The sequence below is a fragment of the Paroedura picta genome, chromosome 5, assembly GCF_049243985.1.
Source record: "Paroedura picta isolate Pp20150507F chromosome 5, Ppicta_v3.0, whole genome shotgun sequence".
Taxonomy (NCBI): Eukaryota; Metazoa; Chordata; class Lepidosauria; order Squamata; family Gekkonidae; genus Paroedura; species Paroedura picta.
In genome coordinates this window covers 48738858-48752367 of record NC_135373.1, presented here as the reverse complement: position 1 = coordinate 48752367, position 13510 = coordinate 48738858, and the positions used below count along the sequence as shown (strand labels likewise).

At 45.8% G+C, this 13510-nt stretch overlaps 1 protein-coding gene across 4 annotated transcripts in view; it reads right to left on the bottom strand.

The window, feature by feature from the left end:
* Positions 1 to 13510, bottom strand: part of E2F2 (E2F transcription factor 2) — a 53673-nt gene that overhangs the window by 23635 nt on the left and 16528 nt on the right. Inside the window, exon 1 of one of the 4 annotated variants that reach the window (XM_077337800.1) lies at positions 386 to 485. The exons of 2 other annotated variants lie outside the window; for them this stretch is intronic. The gene's annotated coding sequence lies outside the window, so the exon portion shown is untranslated. Of the gene's footprint in view, positions 1 to 87; positions 220 to 385; positions 486 to 13510 lie in introns of those variants that run through there. One more of the 4 variants, XM_077337801.1, reaches the window with a different exon arrangement.

The window sequence follows — 13510 nt, the reverse complement described above, 5'->3', positions numbered from 1 at the left end:
AGAGAGATAGTTATTCTCTCCTATAATCTAGGTGTGTGCATTTGGTTCACTTGAACCAGAAAAAAATACAGGGGAAAAATAACTTACTGGTATTTTTGGATATTTTCTAAGACAAAGATTCTCTGCTCTGTTTTGGCTACTGGTATAGCTGACCCAAATAAAATCTGAATTTTTCTGTCTTTTATTCTCCAAACAAGCAAAATGAACTGCTGAAATGGCTAACAGCACATGTGTGCACCCACCCTGCTGTATGGCTGAAATGGCTGCAATCCATTTCAGCAATCCACTTAGCTTCCCTCAATTTGGAAGAGAAGTGAAACAGGGGGCTTAAATGGCTGGCAGCCATTTCAACTTAACAGGTGACATGAGAACCCCAAATGGAGACCTGATCAGTATAGCTAAATATTCCTTGTTGCTCTCTTCTTCGTCCACTCCATTCTGTCCAGATCCTTTTATGAAGTGAGGCCTGTAGGTTTGAATGCCCACTGATGTCATGGTACCTTGGGTCAATCAAACACCCTTAGTCTAACCTACCTCACAAGGCTGATGTGTCAATAAATTGTACGGCAAGAAAACAATGTAAGCCACTTTGAGTCCCCACTAGGGAGAAAGGCTGGGTAAATAAACTGGGTAAATAAAACTCCCTTTTGCACGGAGAGGAAGGTTTGCTCTATACTGAAAATGTGTTTTGTCCCCCTTTCACCTGTTTTTATTTCATTTATTCTCATTTACAAAATTCATATCCTTGCCTTTCTGGCCTTAAAAAAAGCTGACAAGGCAGCTACTAATTTAAAACACACATGATTTCATTATAAAACCATTCAAATCAACCGCCTTCCCAAACACACATCATTAAAACAACTTCTAAAAGCTTAACATATAAAACAGTTGGAATCATTTATTTTTGCCTTCAAGTCACAGAGAACCATGGCAACTCCATGGGGCTTTTGAGGCAAGAAATATTCGGGGGGGGGGGTCCAACGTTGCCTGCCTCTGCATAGCAACCCTGGTGTTCCTCAGTGGTCTCCCATCCAAATACTAACCAGGATCAACCCTGACTTAGCTTCCAAGACCAGACTAGCACGGGCTACCCAAGCCAGAACTGAGTAATACAAAACATTAAATACATTGGTTTAGAACAGGGGTAGTCAAACTGCGGCCCTCCAGATGTCCATGGACTACAATTCCCAGGAGCCCCCTGCCAGCATTCGCTGGCAGGGGGCTCCTGGGAATTGTAGTCCATGGACATCTGGAGGGCCGCAGTTTGACTACCCCTGGTTTAGAAGATGGGATTATTGAGTAAATGCCAAATGGAACAGAAAAACCTTCCCACTGACAGAAGACAGCATCAGAAAGCAACAGACAAATCTCCCTAGGAAAAGAATTCCAGAGCTTTGTTTTGTCCATTTCTTTCTTTTTCTTTTTTTTAAAGTCATACTTTAGTCTTGCATTGTAAACCTCTTTGGGTCGCCACTGGGGACAAGTGCTCAGATATGAATAATTAAGGATGCTGTTCTTTGAGAACACAACTCTTCTAGAGGGGTCTCCTTTCCTAGGTCAGCTGGGAAGACTCTACATGGTAGGAGATATTTAAAAAGCAGCTCCTCATAGCAGGGTCCTTGCATGCTCCTCTGGTCCCGGAATCGCCATGCTAGCATCTCCTGTCTGAGTCTTTCAAGGGGAGATGCCAGGGACTGAACCTGAGACTTTCCACATGTCAGACACGTGCTCTACCACTAAACCACAGCCATTACCTAATTAGGAGTTTGTAAGGACATAGAAAAATTCCAGATAGTGGTGTTGGGCACTAGCAGCAACATTGAAGTCCAGTAGACCCTTAAAGACATAGTTTATTCCAGCGGAAATCCTTAAGTGTCCGAGTTCACTTCTTCAGATGCAGCTGAATATGAATTCAGCCAGAGCTGTCTTTAGAAATGGGGGAGGGGGACTGTATAATTATGGACAGTCGTTCTGCAATGCTTATTTAAATAGTTCTATCCTGCCTCTTGACATGTACATACCCCTTGGAGGTGTACGTTACAATGAAAACAGCAAAAATAACTTATGATAACTTGCTGACCCATTTTGAAGCCTAAAAACCACCACAGCGGACACCATGCAAGATGCTCACAGAATACACAGGGGAGAGAACTCTATGGCAGTTATGCTACCACCTAAAAGGCCACGCTCGGCATTGCTGGCTGCATTGTCAAAGTCAGCAGGATTATAACCTCAGGGTCCAAGGAAGTGCATCCTGGCGAAGGTGTTCCTTCTGTAGCATCAGCTACTTATGTCCAGATCACACATATGGTCACCAATCCCTAAGGCAGTAGAATGGAGAGTCCCACTTTCGATTCTGGGTGGAAGATTCGAGCCTTGAGTGCTCCTTTACATTTGAAAAATGAACCTCCTACAAATAGAAAAATTGCACAGAAAGCTGGTAAGCTCTATTTGAATAGAGCTGGCAGGCTGTGTTTGAAGCACAAGGCAGAGGCCTCGCTGAGGAATCCCTGAGGGGGCGTGGTGTGCCTCCTCCAAGAAGCCAGCCCTTACAAGTCCTGGGGTGGGGCCACTCTTCAGAGCCCCTTCTGACTCACAGAACTTGAATGCAGCAGCGAGGGAGCCATATAAGAGAGGCCCCACCAGGGACTCTTAGCATGCTGTTTTTGCTGCTATCCTGGGACTGCAGAAACCAGAGGTGGGGGAAGAAGCATCCAACACCTGGCAGCCCACAGTACAGGACTCGAGACTTGGCTCATCAAGCCACAACATCTGAAGGCCCCAGCCTAAAGTGTAGAAGCAGGTCTGAGCGAGTCAGCATGGTACAGTGGTTAGCATAAGACTAGGATCTGGGAGAAGCACTACATCATGGAAGCTCCAGCTGGTACAGAACGCAGCAGCTAGGGTCCTCACTGGGTCATCTTGGAGGACCCAAATCCAGCCTGTGCTGAGGCAGCTGCACTGGTTACCAGTTACAGCCCGGATCAAGTTCAAGGTTTTGGTCCTGACCTTTAAGGCCATACGAGGTTTGGGCCCTGCCTATCTGAGGGACCACTTATCTGATTATGCTCCCCACAGGGCCTTGTACTCTGCAGGCACTAATCTGCTAGTGGTCTTTGGCCCTAGAGAGGTACGCCTGGCCTCAACCCTGCCCAGGGCCTTTTCGCTCCTTGCCCCAACCTGGTGGAATGAGCTCCCAGGAGAGCTGAGAGCCCTGAGCTGTCTCAGTTCCGCAGGGCCTGCAAAATGGAGCTCTTCTGCCAGGTCTTTGGTTGAGGCCAGGTTGTTTACAAATGGTGCCCCTCCCCCCCCCCAGGTTTTTGCTGCATCATCTGTTGAACCTTTGTGGACATTATAGAGGAAGTGGATGAATTTATTCCTTATTTTCCTGCCATTTGGAGGTGGATAGTTTTAAGATCAGGGATTTTATGGGACTTTAATCTGCCTCGAGTCCCTCAAGGAGAGAGGCGGAATATAAATGTAACAAACAAACAAATAAGCTTGCTACCTGACCTTGGGCACATTGGAGGTCCCATATCCGGCCTATTCTCCATCAGCTGCAATGGTTACCAGTTGAATTCTGGATCAGACTAAAGGTTCTGGTAATTACCTTCAAGGCCATACACGGTCAGGGCCCAGTATACCTGAGGGACCGCCTCCCCGCCTATGCCCCCAAAAGAGCTCTACGCTCTACTGCCTCCAATCAGCTAAGGATCCCTGGCCCTAAAGAAGTCCGTCTGGTCTCAACCAGGGCCAGAGCATTCTCTGTTCTGGCCCCTACCTGGTGGAACGAGCTCCCAGAGGAGATCAGGGCCCTGACGGAGCTTAAACAGTTCCGCAGGGCCTGCAAAAAGGAGCTCCTCCACCAGGCATTTGGCCGAGACCAGATATAATCTACAGCGACCAAGGGCCCCTGCTCCCCCCCACCCCCTCCCTCAGAATTCAATCAATAAGCAACCCCCCTCAAAATCCCATCAACAAGCCCTGGACCTGTTTGTATTATGATTGTTTATTGTTATACTGTGTTGTGTTTGGTTGCAATTGTTGGTTATTGATGTACATGTTCTACAGTTTTATGTATGGTTCTCTGTTATAATGTAAACCGCCCTGAGCCTCCAGGGAGGGCGGTATAGAAGTATGATAAATAAATAAATAAATAAATAAATCTCTCAGCCTCCCCAGAGAATCAAAGAGGCCATCTACTCCATCTACTGCCACCCCTGCTCAATGCAGGATCAGCCTGAAGCATCCAGGATAAGTCTCTGTCCAGCCAACACTTGAAGACTGCCAGTGAGGGGGAGCGTGCCACCTCCTTAGGCAGCCCATCCTGCTCACAATGTTTATGTTGCTAGCGAAGATGATGTGGAAGAGGGGGGGACAATGTTATCAACTGCTCTGGATCCCCACGAAGAAGAACAGCAGGGCACAGAAAAGTATCAGACTAGGATTGCTTCAATGCCCTCATCAGCAATGCAGCTTCAATGGGCAAACCTTGAGCAAGTCACTGTCCCTTGATCTAGCCAAGGGGTTGCCAAATTGCAGCTCTCTAGATGTCCATGGACTACGATTCCCATGTTGGCAGGAGCTCATCATAATTGCAGTCCATGGACATCCGGGCAGCCACAGTTCAGCCACCCCTAAATCTAGCCTACTTTACAGGGTTATTCTGAGAATAATGAAGGAGGAAGAAGCATATAGATCATTGGCAAGCCTTGGAGGAAAGGTTGGATATGCTTCGGCACTTTAAAATCAAATCTTCTAATGTTTAAAAGATTTAAGAGAATTGCTTTAATACTGACTGTCTTTCTGCCATCAAGTCCTCTAGGAAAACTACAAGTCAACAAGGCCATTTATGTTAAATCCAGGTAAAAATAATCGAAAGATTCACATATATGAGTTGTTTCAGTAGCAACAGCAGCAGACTCATCCATTTTATTTTAAGGCCCCAGGAAAATCAACCTGCTTAACAGGTAGGGCCAGTTTTGTGTAGTGGTTAGGAGTGCGGACATCTAATCTGGCATGCCAGGTTCGATTCTGCACTCCCCCACATGCAGCCAGCTGGGTGACCTTGGGCTCGCCATGGCACTGATAAAGCTGTACTGACTGAGCAGTGATATCAGGGCTCTCTCAGCCTCAGCCACCTCACAGGGTGTCTGGTGGGGAGAAGAAAGGGAAAGCGACTGTAAGCCACTTTGAGACTCCTTCGGGTAGAGAAAAGTAGCATATAAGAACCAACTCCATTCCTCCTCCAACTCCTCTTCCTCCTCCTTTTCTTCTAAACAAATATTTCTAGCAAGGTATTGATTTTCCTTTGCAGAAACCTCTGATCCACCATCCAGAAAATGAGTTTATTTACTAAAAATCTGGCATAAATCTCCCCTGCTATGCAAAGTAAACTAATAGGATGATAGTTATCTGTGAGTGAATGATCTCCCTTTTAAAACATTGGTACCAGAATTGCATTGGTCCATGAGTCAGAGATCAGACCTCCCTTATTCATCACTATAAATAAGGCAAGGCCATTCTGGATAGAAATTTCAGGAGAGGCCATGTCTGGACCAAGCAGGGCCTTAATAGTTTGGTCACTTTGGCACATAAGTCCTGGCCCTCATTTGCCCTGTGAGGTGGATCGAGAGTAGCTGGCTCCAACCCCTCATTGAGATTCATGGCAGCCCTGATCTCTGCTCTTTAAACCTTTTACCACTGCATAACACTGCCTCTCTAGCACTCGTACGCCATGCCTTCAGCCACTGGGACCCTAACAGCCAATATATAAAGTTATCTATAACACACAATCAAATGCCAAAAACACAGCAGCTGCAGAGAGACAGCAGCCCCAAAAGGGAGAGCCTGCATAATTCATGCACGGGGAGATATATTCTAGGGACTTGGTGTTACTTATCCATTGAGGGCAGCATCGGAAGAGGAAGGTGGGTCACGGCCATGTGTATTGGCTTACGGAGGAAAGCTGAAGCGCTATATAAAGGAAGACCGACAGGAAAAATAAAAAAGGAACAGGAGCCCAAAGCCTGCCAAGCTGACCTATCACTTCCTGCCCCCTTCCTGGCTATGGGCAAGCCAGCTCCCAAGGGGCCTGCCGCTCTCTCGTTCTGTGCAGGCTCACTCAGACAAGCCAAGGTGCTTTCAGGAAACTGGGGAAGCAAGCCAAACTGTAAAGCGTCCAGAAATTTTGAAGGGAAAAAAAAAAAACAGTTTGGGGAGGGAGGGAGCCAAAATTGATGAGCAAATTTGAAATATATCGGCCACTGACTTTCTTGTACTGCCCTGACACCACAGCAAGCATTTCTTTTTAACAACCTGGTCTTTTTAACAACTTGGTTAGTAGAAGAAGAAGAAGAAGAAGAGTTGGTTCTTATATGCCGCTTTTCCCTACCCGAAGGAGGCTCAAAGCGGCTTACAGTCGCCTTCCCATTCCTCCCCCCACAACAGACACCCTGCGGGGTGGGTGAGGCTGAGAGAGCCCTGATATCACTGCCCGGTCAGAACAGTTTTATCAGTGCCGTGGCGAGCCCAAGGTCACCCAGCTGGTTGCATGTGGGGGAGCGCAGAATCGAACCCGGCATGCCAGATTAGAAGTCCGCACTCCTAACCACTACACCAAACTGGCTCTCTACATAACATTGCACTATGGCTATGAGGAAGAAATCTTAAGCAGCAAGGAGAGTCCCCTCGGTGTAATGGCTAGGAGAGGTGGCCTCAAATCCAGAGAACTGAATTTAATTCCCTGCTCCTCCTCCACATGCAGCCAGCTGGGTGATCTTGGGCCTGTCACAGGTCTCTCAGAGCTCTCTCAGGCCCACTTACTTCAGAGGGTGTCTGTTGTGGGGAGGGAAAGGGCAGTTGATCATAAGCCACTTTGAGATTCCTTCGCGTCGGAAAAAAACAATATACACAAATACTAGCTCTCCTCTTCTTTTACTTATAGAATTTAAAAATTATAAGTAGCTTAGTTTTCCATAAGCAAAATTCAAAATACATCTAATGATAGAAGCAAAATGCACCCTGCAAACTGTAGTATGTTGTTCTTCCCTGCCCTGATTTTTTTATTTGTTCACGGCTAGGCTCCATTAAGAACCTTTTATATATAGTAATTGTAAGGCAGCAGGTCTAACATTGTCAAGGAGGTTGCGGTGGCCTGCACACTTACTTGCAAGTAAGCCACACTGTGCACGAGGCCATCTGGAACAATATTCTGAGGGTCTTCCCACTTCACAATCCGGCTTCTTTTGAAATTAACTTGCATTCAGAGGTCCTGAATGTCAGGGGTAGTTGTGTCCCGAGCTTACATTGAGAATCCCCAAAGATGCGCAGAAACAATCACAAATAAATTTTGCCAGAAGCGGCTGCATCTGCACTTTATGTACACATGCACTTCTAAAAGCATGGAGTTTTCTAGCACTCAAAAACATTTCTTTCTCCTTCCTGCCCCCAAATTACATTTTCAAAAACCCAGCATGTCTTCAGAAACCAAATCTTTCTTTACACACATAGATCCATTAGCACACCACTTTTCCATGGCAAGAATTCATTCCAAAGGTTAAAATGATGTTCCATAAATAAATAAAGGCCCCTTTCTGCCTCCTGACATTATAAGCAGCCTCTTGCCGTAAAAGAACATGGTAATTGTGTGCAAGTGCAGCATTCCAGGACTTAATGTATGAAAAGGGCAAGTGGGAATGGAAAAGTTATGCTGTGCTGCAGTTGTGGGGAAGTCTCCACCGCTGATTGGCTAAACCAGGATGATGGCATGGAATGGTCACAAATCCTCCAGCCAGTGGGGGAACAAAGGAAGCCAAATAACAGATGGGAATGGCAACAGCCCAGTGTCTGAGGGATGGGAAATGGTCAGCTTGGCTGGGATTAAAACTTCACACAGGCCTTACATAAAGAAGTGGCATGGTGGGGCCAGCTGAGGATCAGAAAGAAATCTCAAGCAGCAAAGAGGCTAAAGGGAGAGGGATGGCAGCGGAAGGAAGAGTACACAATAGGCATGTTGAGAAACAGGAACCATGAGAGAAAAGTTAGGCAGAGGAAGTTTGAGTTGCCAAGCAGGCAAATTATTCAGCCCTGTGAGTGGCAACGCTAAGAGGGCTGATGCAGACTTTCTACAGCTCACACAGTACAAATGGACCACAACAGGCCAGTTAGTCAAGGCCGCAATTGCAGAGCTGTGAGAGGAGGGAAAAGGGCCCTATCAGAGATTTCAAAAGGAGGGGACATCAGTAGAGCAAGGGAGAAAAATGAGGCCGCCGGCTAGTCACCTGTGAGGCTCACACAGGATGAGTCCCCACATCACTTCAACGGCAGAGTCAACCGACCAAAAAATGCTTGCCCAGCACAAGCAAGAAAGCTGTTAGCGGCAGCAACCACATGCAAAGAAGCAGGGGGGGGGGGAGATTCTGCAGCTGCACAAAAAAGAAAACTTCACTCAGCACATCTTCAGCCCTGCACAGAGAGCCATGCCCACCAAAAGACTATCCCCTTTTGGGCCGGTCACAGGTCTTTCAGAGCTCTCTGGGCCAGCTTTTGGGCTGAAAATGTGCTCTGAAGTTCAAAGGGCTTGAGCTGTGCCCATAACTGCTTGGTCCTCCAGTTTCACAACAAAGTGAGTCTATTTGATTCCCTGAACCATTTTATTTCTTTTAGGGTTAGGGCATCTTATTTATTAGGGCATTCTATTATTTCTTTAAGGCTGGAGAGACAGTATGATGTTAGGGTGGGGATTCGCAACCAGGGCTCTCTGGGGCCCGGGGCTCTGAGAGGGATCCCCAGAAACTTTCCAGCCTTTATCCTCCTTTAGTGGACTTGGCCAGAAGCTATTCTCAGCATTGCTGTGAAAGCAGGGAACTGGATATTTCCATTGACACTTGCCTCAAACCACCTCCTCTCTCCCCTCCACAGTCCTCCTCAGGCATGGAAGCGAAGCATGGCCAGCTGACCACTTCCAGCCTGGTTCCGGGGCTTCTTGAAACCTGAAAAATATTTCAGAAGTTCCTCTATGGTCAACAGGTTGAAAAGTGCTGTGTTAGGGTGTCTGTCTAAGGTCTGAGAGAGACACATCTGAATCTCCTTCTACACTTTAGTATCAAAGCTGCTCTATAATGTAGGTTAGGCCAAGACAGAGACAGAGAGAGAATGAGTGGCCCAAGGCCACCCAGCATACTTCCATAGCAAAGCACAGGATTGAACCTAGGTCTCCCAATCTAACACTAACCACCATGTTTATGGCATATGAGCAGCTTCCACAGAGAAATGCTCTGCTCAGTAGTTTCTCTTGGCACACAACGGTTAACTACAGCCACAAAGGAAACACCTGCTTAATCGAGTCCTATCACACCAGAGCACCTCGCTTCGCCTCACAAGCAAAACAGAGGTGCGCTTACCTGTTAACTGTTGTTCATCAATATCTTCTGTGAAGACATATGTTAGGACTACACCTGCACAGTCCAACCATGGGCAGAGTTTCTTCCAGTGAAAAATCATGTGAGGGGGTGCCTCTCCCCCTCCAGAGCCAACAGTTTTCCCTTCAAACCATCAAGTACTCTGGAAGTGTACTTTCCCTCAGTTCCTGCAAGGCCACCACAAGAAACACACTACTAAATGTAACCATGTGAAAGCTCATAGCAGGGCAGGAGGGAGGGAATGTGTACGTGCACAGAAGACAACAATGAACAACTGTTACAGGTAAGTGCAACTCTGTTTTCGTGTTTTGTCTTCAGTGCAACCCCACATTTGGACATTAGCAAGCTACTCACCAAAGGAGATGGGGCGAATTTCTCACTGGAAAAGTGACTGAAGGACTGTCTTGCCTACATCTGTATCCTTCCTTGATGGAAAGTCCAACACATAATACTTGCCAAACATGTCTTCCGTCAACCATGATGCAACTTTGCAGATGTCCACCAATAGGACCCTCCACTGAAATGCAGTCAAGGAACTTGTGTCCTTGTGGAATGCTCCTTGATCTCTAATGGGTATGGTTGTCCAGCTGCCTCAGCATGAACAGATGGCAGCTACAACCCATCTAGAAGAGGGCTGAGAAGTAGTCCTCCCTTTCTTCAAGCCCCAGTAACAAATCAACAAGGCCTTATCTACCTGGGACTATTTTGTTCTCTCAACAAAATAATAGGGCCCTTCTGATGTCCAAAGTATGAAGAGTTTTTTTGGCCTTAGAATCTAAGAATGGAAAGGACACCAGTAACACTATTTCCTGTGCCAGGTAAGACTTAGAAATCACTTTCGGAAGAAATTATCCTGGCTGAAGTAATCAGCTACCAAGAAAGCTACTTTTCTGGAAAGCAAGGCCAGGGGGGCATAAAACCAGTACCAGGAAGAGAGACCACTGTGGAACAATATGAGGAACAGGGGAAAATACTTTGAGCAGACTCATGAGAAAATGCTGCAACAACTTATGGGCGAGTAGAGAAGAGTCCCCTACTTTTGTGATACACCAAAGTGGCCACTAAAGTGGATCTTTATAGAAGATATAGCTAATCCCTCATCACATAGGGTATTCCAAAACTAAAGGTAATGGGCAGATAAAGAAGAACTGAAACTTATGGGTATACCCCCATAATGTGCAAGCAGGCCACATCATGGAGCAGAATAGGCTTCATCAACAAATCTGGGACTTGGGAAAGGGTGATATAATTTGACAGAGGAGCTCCAAGAATCCGATTTGGCATGGCCAAAAGGCTGCTATCAGAATACAGTCTGAACCCTCTGCTATCAGTTTCCCAATAGCCCAGCTCAAAAGAGGAAAGGGAAGAAATGCACATTCCCAATCAATGGAATGTATCTCCCAATGAGGCCAGATTACTACCCACAAGGGAATGCTATGTGAATTGCAATGGTTGGAAATACTGATATGTGCAGCTACCTCCCAAACTGCAATGGCTTCTATACACAACCTTCAAGATCCTTGTTGAGGTAATACATGGTGGACATATATTGTCCATTTGAAAAAGCACTCTTTTGCCTCAAAGGATACCTGCAAATGAGATAAGGATGAATCTGACTGCACATAGCTTGAAAATACTAATGTGAAGGCCACTACTGAGTGCTGACCACCTGCCCTGAACAGAGAATTCTTCTTAGTGGGCATCCAAGCATGGCAAGGAACCATCAGTCGTGAGGGTGATCTGTGGACCCAAACCCCAAATAGGACTCTTGTGAAAAAGATTGGCATCCTCTGTCCAGCAGCTAAGAGATCTGAGGATAGAGCAGCAGTGTCCAGGGGGGTGCTTCATAGGGTAAAACTTTCTAACAAACTAAAGCTGGAGACTATGTATGTGTCATCTAGCCAGGAGAAGACAGCTGTGGTGGATGCAATAAGTCCCAATAGGCATTGGGCAGATTTAACTGACTGACATCTTTTATAGAAAGGCACAAGCCACTACTTTTAATAGACTTGTCACAATCCAGGGTTAAGGAAGCACTCTCTTGCAAATCTAGTGATGCCCAATATACTGAGCCTGATGAGAAGATTCCAATTGGGATGACTCCCAATTGACCACTAAGCCCAAGTCTATGCCAGTGGAAAGTATCACATCCAAATGAACCCTCAGGAGATCCTGGGAAAAGGCTATAGCAAGTCAGTCATCCAAATAAAGAATGGAACAACCCCAAGATCTTAAATGAGCTGTGACTACTGCCATGCAGTTAGTAAAAACCCTAGGAACAGTAGCAAAGCCAAATGGCAGAGCCAAATATTGGAAAAAATTCTGAACCTTGCCAAGACAGCAGACCAGGATTTTGAGTGATCAATTTGATTTCAGATGAAAGAGAAACCATTCTGAACGTAGAAACCTTCAGAAACTTGTTAAATTTTATCAAATTGAGGATTGGCCTGTGGTCTCCATATTTGGTATCCACGAGAAAAAACCTGGAATGAAAGCCCCTTGACTGTAGGCCCATGGGAACCCTCTCAACCACAACCTTTTGTAAAATTTAATTCAGCTGATGTTGGAGCTCAGGATATGGGTTATTCACTGCCACCAAAGTGGAGAGACATAGACGGAATGAGGTGAACTCAAGAATATAACTGTCACAAACAACTGACAAAACCCAACAAGTTGTTGGTCCCTATGAGGAGGTTGCTGACTTGCAGACCTAGGTTTACCACACTCTACCTCCTTTGGAAGGAGAGCGGCTGATGTTGCTGCTGTTGCTTCTGGCCCTTCCAAAACCAAGTAGTAAATCCATGGTGCCTTGGGGTGAAAGGTGATGAAAAAACACATTATGGGACTCTGCAGTTTGATGATTCTTTTTGAAAACAGGAACATCTGTGGTGAGAGAGAAAAGGCTAGGTCCCTCAGAGGGGAGGTCCTCAACCCAACAGCACATCTCTGAGGGCAGCTGTACATAGGCATGAATGTCATCTCAGGACAACAGCTAAGGCCATGGACCTTGCTGCCATGTTGGCTGCATGACTGCCTACATTTTATCTCATGTTTGGAAAGCCTAACTGCTTCACTGCATTAACTTGGCCAAATATCTTGGCTCCTCAGTAAGAGTGGAACTCAGAAGTTGAGCTTTTTTTCTGACGCACATGATACACTCTCAGCCCAGAATTATATGATAGCGAAGAGTGGTGAGCCTAGGCATATGCCATAGGAGGTGGTCTCCAAAGTCTAAAATGTACATATTGGTTGGAACCATAATTTACAGATCCCATTCAACCACTCAACTACACTTTATAATGAGTTTAGATATTTTATATAATCACAGTTCTGACCACTGAGGAAGACCCAGTAGGGTTTTGGTTCCTCAGTAAGAGTGCCCGGGTATCGCAACAGATAGCCATCCATGATGGTTTGAGGGCTGCAGAGGAATACATATTTCTACCTAATTAATGTATATGTCAATTCTCCCTATTAGATGAAGGAGTGGTAATAACCTACATATTTTCAGTAACCACCCAAGGAGGAGACAGGTAAGCTTTCAGAAACTCACACGAGTCCCTCTTGATTTTACACACGTTCTCTGCTGAGTAGACACTTGTTTCTACCAAACTGAACACACTCGTCAAGTCAATCCATGTCCTCCAAAACAGAAAATACCACATTACCAGGCAAGTCCTAATCTTATCTTTTGACCAATTATCAGACTTGGAGACGTCAATGTCAAGTGCCCAGTGCCTTTGCCATCTAGAACATTTGCTCATGATAAAGCCTTAGATCTTCATTTGGAGAAATAGCCATTGGGTCACCAACCCTTTTCTCCAGAGGTGATTCTGATATACTTGGTGTTATGTCTGTGGATATTACTCAAATATTATAAGGTTATGAGCTTGAGGCCTAGGCCTAGAGTCTAGGTCCTCTGTTGTGATTCACCAGAATGACTAGAGTAACCAATTAATTGAGGGCTGTTATGATCCAATCACAAGCATATGTTAACAACCAATGGCGTGTTTTTAGGGTGTGGCTTAAGTAAGTATTTAAGGCCTAGCAGTTGTTCAGTTCTTTGTGTTCAATAAAGTTGCCTTGTT